The sequence below is a fragment of the Euphorbia lathyris genome, chromosome 5 (assembly GCF_963576675.1).
Source record: "Euphorbia lathyris chromosome 5, ddEupLath1.1, whole genome shotgun sequence".
Classification (NCBI taxonomy): domain Eukaryota; kingdom Viridiplantae; phylum Streptophyta; class Magnoliopsida; order Malpighiales; family Euphorbiaceae; genus Euphorbia; species Euphorbia lathyris.
The window spans coordinates 31961644-31971404 of record NC_088914.1 but is presented as its reverse complement, the minus strand read 5'-3'; the positions used below and the strand labels follow the sequence as shown (position 1 = coordinate 31971404).

At 37.5% G+C, this 9761-nt stretch overlaps 1 long non-coding RNA gene across 1 annotated transcript; it reads right to left on the bottom strand.

Moving 5' to 3' along the window:
- Window positions 1-709: 709 nt before the first annotated feature.
- On the bottom strand, window positions 710-1281 carry LOC136229201 (uncharacterized). The gene is made up of 3 exons (XR_010689010.1): window positions 1144-1281; window positions 874-1053; window positions 710-790 (listed from the first exon to the last, which is right to left on the bottom strand). It is a non-coding gene; the product is annotated as an uncharacterized lncRNA (long non-coding RNA).
- Window positions 1282-9761: the final 8480 nt, after the last annotated feature.

Below are 9761 nucleotides of genomic sequence, written 5' to 3'. Positions count from 1 at the left end.
AACAACAATTGCACATATATGAAAAGCGGCGGCAAGGTCGCTCGGTTAATATATATATACTGGCAGTTTGTTACATACAACAGTTCGGATATAAATAAAATTATACTACAGTTTCTTCTCCTTCGCCTCTATCGCCCCCTTCGCCTTCAGCGGCTCCTTCATCTTCTCCTGTGGGATGATCTGCTTCAAGCGAATCCCCAACAATCAAATCAGTAACCGCATCAGAGCGAGAAACATCTTGTTCAACGTGAGAAACATCTTGTGGTGCCCCTCCTTCTACGTTCTGATTTGGGATCTCACAGCTAATTGGAGAATCATGAAAACTCTGCCAATCCAGGAGAAGTACCTCATCCATATCAGCATCCTCGTCCTCCAACTTGTCCCATTTCTCAGCTAAATCCTTTTCAGGAATGGGAACCTTGGGGCGATTAAGTACATGATCTGGATGTCCATGCTCATAAGCCGCATGAATCCGCTCTCCATACCAATAGATGCGAGCACCATCTTCAGCTGTGATCTCCTCGGCCCTCCTCTTTTGCATCTCCAAGGCTTCCTTGGACGAATTCAGATCATCAATGACTTTCTGAAGCTCATCGGACTTAGCCTGGAGGGATTTGAGAGCTTCCTCCTTCTCGCTCATAGCCTTCTGACAAGCACCTTCAAGGACCTTTACTTTGCCTTGGACATCATCAAAAAGCGACTTTTGAGTCGCCAATTCAGTACCAAGGCTTTCCAACTCTCTAGCTCGTTCAGCATCCCTGCAGAGAGCACCCTCCGCGAAATTGATAATCTGCATATAAGACGATACGCGAATAAAAAGAGCGAATAAAGACATGCGTTTGAAGGATAGAACATAAGTGGAAAGCAATATACCTCTATAGCTCGCTTCTCAATCCCCTCCATGGCAGTCGGAAGCGGCACCTGTTCGCGCACACGAGAAGCGGAGGGAAGTCGCCCAAGGACATTGCATATGGAAGAAACAATGTCCCTACAGGAAAAGCTCACGGCTTTACCAAAGGTTCTGGTCCACCATCCGCTGATATCAGGAATCGGCTATGGATACACAAGGAGAAGGGTCAGGAGAACAGCAAAAACTGACAAGAGAAAATAAATAACGGAAGAAGAGCGAATAAATTATGATACCTCATGAAATGGGGGACCGCCCTTGGCTTTGGATGGAGTGGACGTAGATGTACCACCGACAGTCAAGGATACGGAGGTATTCTTCTTCCTAGGGCGAGAAGACTCCACATCCACATTACTCTTCCGCTTCCTATTTAAGGGAAGCTCCTCAGAAACAGAAGCGGGGCCCTGTGAAACGGAAGCAATTGGGGGGGAAGCCGCCTCAACAGAAGGAGTCGCCCCCACAGGAGAATTCGCCCCTGCAACAGAAGTTGTTCCCGCCATCCGCTTCTTCCTTCTCGCCAGGGCTTTCGCTTCCCGATCTGCAGCGAGTTGAGATAAAGGATCACCCCTGCAAAGGGTTAAAAGAAATCATCAACTTGGAAATAAGTTAATAGTACCTTGTACAAAAACGCGATAAGGGATATAGACAACACGATCTCCCTCGCGGTAGGCAATCGCTACTCGGCTTCTTAGCATATGGAATGCCTGATCATATGTCCATACAAAAGGAGGAGTACTCTTCAAGAACTTTATAATATCGGATTCGTCCTTGCTGGGGTAACCAAAGTTCAAACTCTTTACATTGGGTCGGCCCCAGCAGCGAAGAAAGTTTGGATTCCCTTCATGGAACTTAATGAAGAAATAGGACTTATCCCACTCGCGGATTTTGTTCGACTTCTCATCAAAGCCGTAGTAACCGCTCTGTCGGATGAAAGTAAAGTACTCCCCCGAACTCTTGAAATGATGAAGCTTAGAGAAAATCTTGAGCGAGAGGGGAACCTCCAGACAATCCGCCAAAAATTTATCCAAGGTTAAGTCGGCCCATCCGTTGGGATGCAGTTGTCCGGGTGCGATTCCATAACCACCAAGGATGGAAGCAATCTCATCCGCCAGCGGATACGTGAAACCGCAGATAATCTGGGCGACAAAAATGGTGAAATACCCCTTTGGGTAGTCGCCCGGCCCTCTATTCTCCCCGGGAATGATGGTTTCCAGACCTTGGAGCCAAGGATACTGCTCCCGCAAGTCATCAATCGTCTCACCGCAAACTAGGCTTCCCAACCTGTCCTTTTTTGGTAATAAACGGGGAGTTGGGACAGGTGGTGGAATCAACTTCTTAGGGTCAAAACCTAGACCCTCGTCAGTTGTATTCGCCAGATGGAGAAAATCGGCGGGATGGGAATCAGACCAAGGAGAGCTGGTTGAAACTTCATCAACCATCTCATCAACCTCATGAGACACCTCGCGAACGTAATTTTCGTCGAATGGTGCGAAATCGAGGTCAGGGTTCGACATATTAACGAAGAAAGACGAGCAGAAATAAGAAAAGGGTCGAACGAGTTACAAGTTGCGGAAAGGAACACTTACATGTGAAAGAGAATACAGAGAAGAACGAACGCTAAAGGGTTGACGCCGGAGAAGAAATGACGGAGAACGAAAGAACCACTTTCGAATTTTGAATATCCAGACGAAAACGAAGAGTCCCCTATAACATATGAAAAGACCCTAAAGGGCTCTTGCCAAACTAAGGGGGAGGCATGTGATGATCCGTGAAACCAAACCGGACCGAATCATAAACACGGGCCCAACCTATACTTAGGCCCATGGTTCAAGATCAAACGGGCTCCGAATAAAGGAAGCGGGTAAAACGAGTAACCGCCCCGAAATCCTAAACGGAGCATTAAACCTCCCACTCAAAACAAACGAGACCACGTTTGTAGCCACGTAAGGGACGTGGCCTGGAAAGAGTAACCGCCCCCGGCGGTTACCTAGGAACACTTATAAAAAAGGACATAGAAGCAAATGTGGAGGTACGTTCACATTTTTTCCCCACAATACCAGTGTTAATTTACCAACCTTCCCATAAAACTGACTTGATCGTCGGAGAGTTTTCCCGGAGATCCTGTCTCCGGTTCTGTTTTGCAGGTAACCGCAGCGAAGATCATCAAATCGAATCTAGCAAGTTATCACTCATTAATAGAATCCGTTTGGAAAGATTCACTTATTACCATCCGCTCAATATAAACTTTATGGATAATGAGATGGAGTTCTTGCACTTGACTTACCACTTTATTATAATCTACCATTTTAAAATTTAGGAATTTCTCAACTAAGAATTTCTTAATACTTGCATTATCTAATTTATATTTGTGGTCTAAAGATTCCTCCAGTTCTTTGCCATTTTCTTGATACTATAAATACTGGAAAGTGAATTAGTTAAGTCGTTTAAAATATAATTTGAGCAAAGGAAGTCAGAATGCTTTCATGTCTCAACTGCATTGAAGGCGGTAATAATAACTACCTCATACTCTCTAATAATAGGGGATCATCCTTCAAGAATTTGGTAAGCTTCAAAATTGTTAAATAAATGAGTATTTTCTCTTTTCATATCTTGAAATTCACATCAAAGAATTTCACGGACTTATCATTGTGGCTTATATGTATTTACACTAGTAAGACTAGGCACATAGTTTGAGGATTCACTGCATTTTCATTTTGCGAATCAGATCCATTTTGAGAATTGGATCCATCACAAAGAACAAGATCAACCATGTATGAAATTACAATAGATCAAGTTAGTAAATCGTTATAGATTGTTTTACGAAAAGAAGAAAAATGGATATATAATTATACACACGCACATAGACACAGTATATATATATATATATATATATATATATATATAGTCCAAATAGTCTGAAAACAATTCTTTAGTGAAGGTAATCCAACGTTAAGGTACTATGTCCGCCTCTTATGTAAAAGCTAAAAATTATGTCTTAAAATTGTTAGATAATATCAATTCCAAAAACAACGAACATAAACTAGACAATTTCCATAAGACAAAATTGTCAGCTATTGGGCAATCGTCTCTCACGATACAACTTTGTTAGTCGAACTCAACAATGTGTAGAAAATTATCACTGGAGGAAGAACAAGAAGTTGCAAAGAAGAGAAAACTGCACAAAATCAAGCATAGTTTTATCATGTATATATTTCTTTTTTGTTTGTATCAAACTGAAGAAAAGAGAACTATTCAAATAGGCATGCCGTGAAATCACTCTCTGGAATTAATTCCATTGAATTGAAAAATTAATCTCTTATAACAACAAAATGTTTTAGAATTTAAAAAGAATTCTGACTATTGAGATGGAAAATACAATTGTAGGCTGGGCCAAAAAGATGTTGGTCCGAGAAGGCCCAATTTGGCACATGACGCACGAATGTGCTCGCAAGCCTATTGGGGTTGAACATGCATACTCATACGAGTGAGAGAGCCTTTTGATTTGTTATTAGTTAACACCTTATAAAAGGCCTTAAGCTTATAAACCATAAAATCTCATCGCATGAAGGCAATATGTAATTAGATGCATTTTCCCTCAACAACATCATAACATGCTTACTTTGAACATAAGTTTTTCATTCATTATTTATCCGTTTTAAACTTATAATATACCGTTGAAAAGATCTCGTTGACTAGAATATAGTATATTTTTTGTTATTCAAAATTCTGTATATTCATTATATATTTAAGCGCAAAGTTAATAAATAATCACAATATATGATGTTTAATTTTTCAATAGCCTATAAGTGTACATGTCTTATTTTGTTCTCCTTGTTTTTCTATCACAATATTTTTTTCTCGTTGTTCAGTAAAAAAAAAACAATTTAAAATTAACAAGAAAGAAATAAAATCCTAATATTCAATATTTATACGTGTAATAAAAAGAAAATGATTAAGGGGGCGTTTGGTTCACAAGGGGTAAGGGAAAATGAATCAAGAAAAAGAAACTAAAGGAAAGGAAAAGAATAAACATTAATGTTGGTCCCTTATAATGTTACAAGTATAGTTCTAAGGGGGGGTTAGGAACTATTTAAACTTTTTAAGGTTTAGGGCAGACTTCTTTTCTTAAGAGAAAAGGTTTTAACAGCGGCGCTGAGTAAACAGCAAGATACTGGCTTAGTCAACTGGTGACTAGGTCAGTTTCTTAACTTGAGTCAGGAGATAGCACTTAGAGTCTATTCTTGAGCTCAGATGTTTGATGCGCACAACTCAGCTTGACCTCTTTACTTGGTCAGTTTTTGGTTATTTAAGCAAGCAATATAGATAAGGAGTTTAAGGTAAGAAATGCGTTACTCAGTAGATTTATCCAGGTTCGGCTTCTAAGCCTACGTCCTGTCCCCGGAACACGTTCCGAGCTTTCGAATCCTCTACTGAGCTCTTTAAAGGTAGAGCCTCAAACCTTTTACAATCTTAGCAACTGAGTATAACAAGAGTACCTTTCTCTATACCTCTACTCAATCCTAATCTCTCGCTGAGTACTATAACCGAGTACTCAGCCTCTCCTTTCTAATCTCTAGAAATGATAAGTGTTTGTCCTAAACAATGATTGCTAAGACACCTTAGATGATTGAATAATCACTCTAGACTTTTACACAAAAGATATGAAATTTAGTGTAAGATTGCTTTACTTTTTGCTTGCAGAACTTGCGTAGAAATTTGGTCAGCGTAATGGCTTGATCAAGTTCTGTGTTGAATGAAGCTTATGATGGCACTATTTATAGAGACGTCTTGAGACATCGGTCATTTCGAATTTCGAAATAACCGTTGGAGGGAAACGGCTTCCTGTCGTTGTCATCCTGACTTGCTCAGAGCTCTCGGCCAATCGGATTTGAGTATCTTCTGTCATCGGTCAGCTTTTGGTCAGCTCGGCAGAATGTCTCTCCTTTTATGGTAAAGTCAACTGGACAGCATACTGTGTCGTCTGAACTTTATCCAAAGTGGAAACACTTTGTCTGGAAGTTTTCATTAGCCAGCTGCTGTCTTGTACGCTTTGTCGAATCAACTCAGCAGCTTCGTTCCGAAGTTGTTCCCTGAAGGTCTTCTAGATCCTTCTTCCGCTGAGTTGCGTTTTGTCCATAACGACATCGTTTTGACATTCGCGGGCCGAGTTGCTTTAAATCGTTTGACTTGGGCTTTGACTCTTGTATTGGGCTTGGGCCTTTTAATCCTTATGTCTTATAAGCAATTTTTAACTGAACATTGAACAAACACATTAGTAGAATAAATCAAAGCATTTAAACTTAGTGTGTTTAGAATATTATATTTAAATAATTTTGTCAAATCAAAATTATGTGGAAAGGTGTTTCAACAATTAATTCATCTATGTGTTTGGATATGTTTAGGAAAGTGAATGGGGTAAAGGGAATCCAATTCCCTACAGGGCTTGGGATAATGGGCTTAACCTAAAGTGAGGTAAACCCATAATCTTAAATGGGTAAAGGGAATGATTTTTTTTAAAACAAACAAGAACAAATGGAATGAAACCCCATTCCTAAAGACCCCGAACCAAACGCCCCCTAACTCTATTCAGTCTTTTCTGAACTGCTCTTTGAAAAAAAAAACTATCAATTCCTCCTTGTCTTCTTCTCTCTATCAAAATTTTCAAGTTCTTCAAGTTTTTTTTTCTTTTGTGGATCTACTTTGAGAAGGAAGAAGGAAGTTCCTTCTTCCTCCTCTCAACGGGTTAGGTTTGTTGTAATTTTTTTTATTGTATTTCTTTTCGGTCAGTGTATATATTTTATTGAATTTCATTATCCGTTTGAATTGTATCTGTTCTCCATTATTCTACTATTGATATCTTTTTCGAATTTAGCAAGAAAGGAAACGGTTTATTTTATACGTGGATCAATATATCTACGTGGTTGCAACAAACGAAAGGACTCAGATCCGAATATTCGGAAGGGTCTAAATGATGAAGATTCAATTGGAGTTGCTTTTCTGCAGATTTGGATTTCAATGAAGTATATGTTTTATTGTTTTTTTTTGTGAATTTTGTACTTTTTATAGCTTTTTATGCTCTTTGTAGTTATTTTCGTTCCATTGTGGATTTTGTAAGGTTTTTTACCTTTCCCGTTTCTTTGTGTACTTGTTCTTTTCGTATTTAATGAAGATATATGCATTTTTATCAAAAAAAAAAAAAAAAAAAAAAATCCTAACAACATCGTTTTAACTCACAATTTGATTGTGATGTAATAGAAAATGCAATAACAAGGAAAAAATGCTACTCCTGCAGATGATGGCAAATCTGTAGAATAATAAATGTTTTTTTTGAGAGAGCTCAAAAAATTACCTACAACACAAACGAGAATCTTATCATTTATATTAACTTGAAAAAGAAATATATGTAATTTTCATCTAATCTGATCAAGTGATCAAATCACCGTTAGTTTTAAATTTATTAAAATCATATGGCAAAAATTAAATAATCGTAAGACTTAAATTTACACCTCTTAAATCTAATGATGATTTAATTCTGACAAGTGAAAACCACCCGATTAAACATTGGAGTATTAAGACTTAAGAATATTTAGGGAAATACTAGTATAAAAAAAATCTTTGATGATGTGGAACTCAATCAAATAGCTGTCGGTAAGAAGGATAGTGTAGTAGTAGTAGATGTCCTAAATTTTGAAAATGAACAATTACACCACATTTCATGGAATCTATGAAAAATGTTGTTGTATTTTTTTAGTACAAGTCAAGTCATAGATAGGAATCATTTAATTTACTTTTCCACCACAACATTCTTTGTTAGTTATAAAGTAATTATTGTTCACACTTGGCTTTTCTTTTTTGTCTAACTTTTAAACTACTTTTCTTTTTGTTATATAGGAAGGACTGGAAATTTGAACCCATGATTAGGAATGGCGGCTTTGACCAATTCTTTCTTTCACAAAAAAACATCCATTATATATATACACATTCTGATTTTAATCAAACCATTTATTTTCAATTTCAACACTTGTTATGTTTGATTTAACTGTTAGATATTTGATATTGTTATTAGCCTTTTTTTTTTTAATTTACTACACTCCACCCGGATGTGATTCGAACTCATAACCTCCATAGTCATAAGTATGCTCTCAACCACTAGACTAAGAGCTTCATTATTAACCGAATGATTGTTAGTGCTTGGTGAAATTATAATGAATTGCTATTTTTGTATGTAATATATGTAAAATAAACATATTTGAAATTAATCAATAAATAAATTATAAAAATAAAAAATGTAATGCACATGCGGGTTTGTGGTTTGGTTGTCCTCCTGTTTGATGGATTTATTTGTGTGGAATGTTAGAGGAGCGGCAAGCAAGGCTACCTGTCTCCATGTGAATGATTTAATTAAACAGTTCAACCTTTGTTGCTTTGCTTTACTAGAGACTAAGATCAGTGGAGATAAAGCAGATGATGTAGTTAAGAAATTTAGAAGCTGGAAGTGTGTTCGGTCTGAGGCTATTGGCCGTGTTGGTGGGATTTGGCTTTTCTGAAAGCCTGATCTAATTCTTTTTGATATTGTGAAGATGGATAAGTGTTGAGCGATTTCCGCAAGTGCACGGTTTCGCTTGTAGTAATAAAAAGATATCGATCCCACAGGAAATGTTTTTTCACAAAAACTTATTTTGATATAGTTTAAATACGACTTAGGTTTATTAAATAGAAAATCGTTAATTGAATTTCGTTTTGAGATTGATTTAATAAGGATCAGATTAGAATATGTGTAGAATGTTAGAAATCAATTCCGTCTTGAAATTAAATTACAAGACAGAAACATTTAGCGTTTAAAATAAGATAAGAGTTGTACTAGTTTGCATTAAGCAAAGACACCAACTTTAAACTTTGTAAAAATTATAAATGTGTAATATACGTAAACTCCTTCAATTAAAAGGATTTGAACCGTAGAGAACCCCCCTGGCGTTGAGTAGATTTCTACCTTGACCAAATTTATACTTATTTCCGATAAGCCGATCCAACGATCATATCGTCCGTAAGAATGAATTTGCCCAAGTGTTCAACAAAGTTTCCTTGTAAAGATTTTGAATTTAACTACGTTTTAATGAAAACACCAGAACTTTACTTCAGATCATTTACCAAAGTAACTACATAAGAATTTATTGACTTGCATGAACTTTATTAGATGAAGTGTAAATTGATACAAGTTTACAGAGAACAAAAAGCATGAAAGCATTCAAAAGGAATTAGTGAGTTCCAGGTCGTCAATCCTTTCCTCAAACCTCGTTAGAGTTTGTCAGGCTCCGGGGTCGAATCCGCTGCTTAATCTTCTCGCTGAATCTTCGGAATAGAGATGGCGTTTCTTCTATCGAAATGTAAACTAGTCTTCGAACAGATCTTAATCTAAATCTAATTGCTACTATGTTGTAATTAATCTAAGAACAATGTGTGTACATCAGATTGCTTTTACAAAATCGAACTCTAACTCTGAATCGTTTCTGACTCAGAATTTCTGCATAAATTCTGTACTAATCTTAAAAATCTAACTCTCTACAACTCTGAAATCAACTCTCTATTTATAGATGTTGAAGAGTCGTGTTTAAGGGACGTGTCCGCTGCGAAGAGACGTTTCTATCCACCCGAACGGACGCGTTTCTTTGAATTTCAACATGTGTAAACTATGCTGGAGGAATCTCTGATGTTATCGAGATGGGAAAATCTCTGCCGGGATTAGGGAGTAAAATTTTGGTCTTCGGAACGCAAGTGGGATGCGCTGGAATCAGCGTGTCGCGACCGAGATTAGAGAATCTCGATCGTGACTCGGTAGTTTTTTCCCGATTCCGAC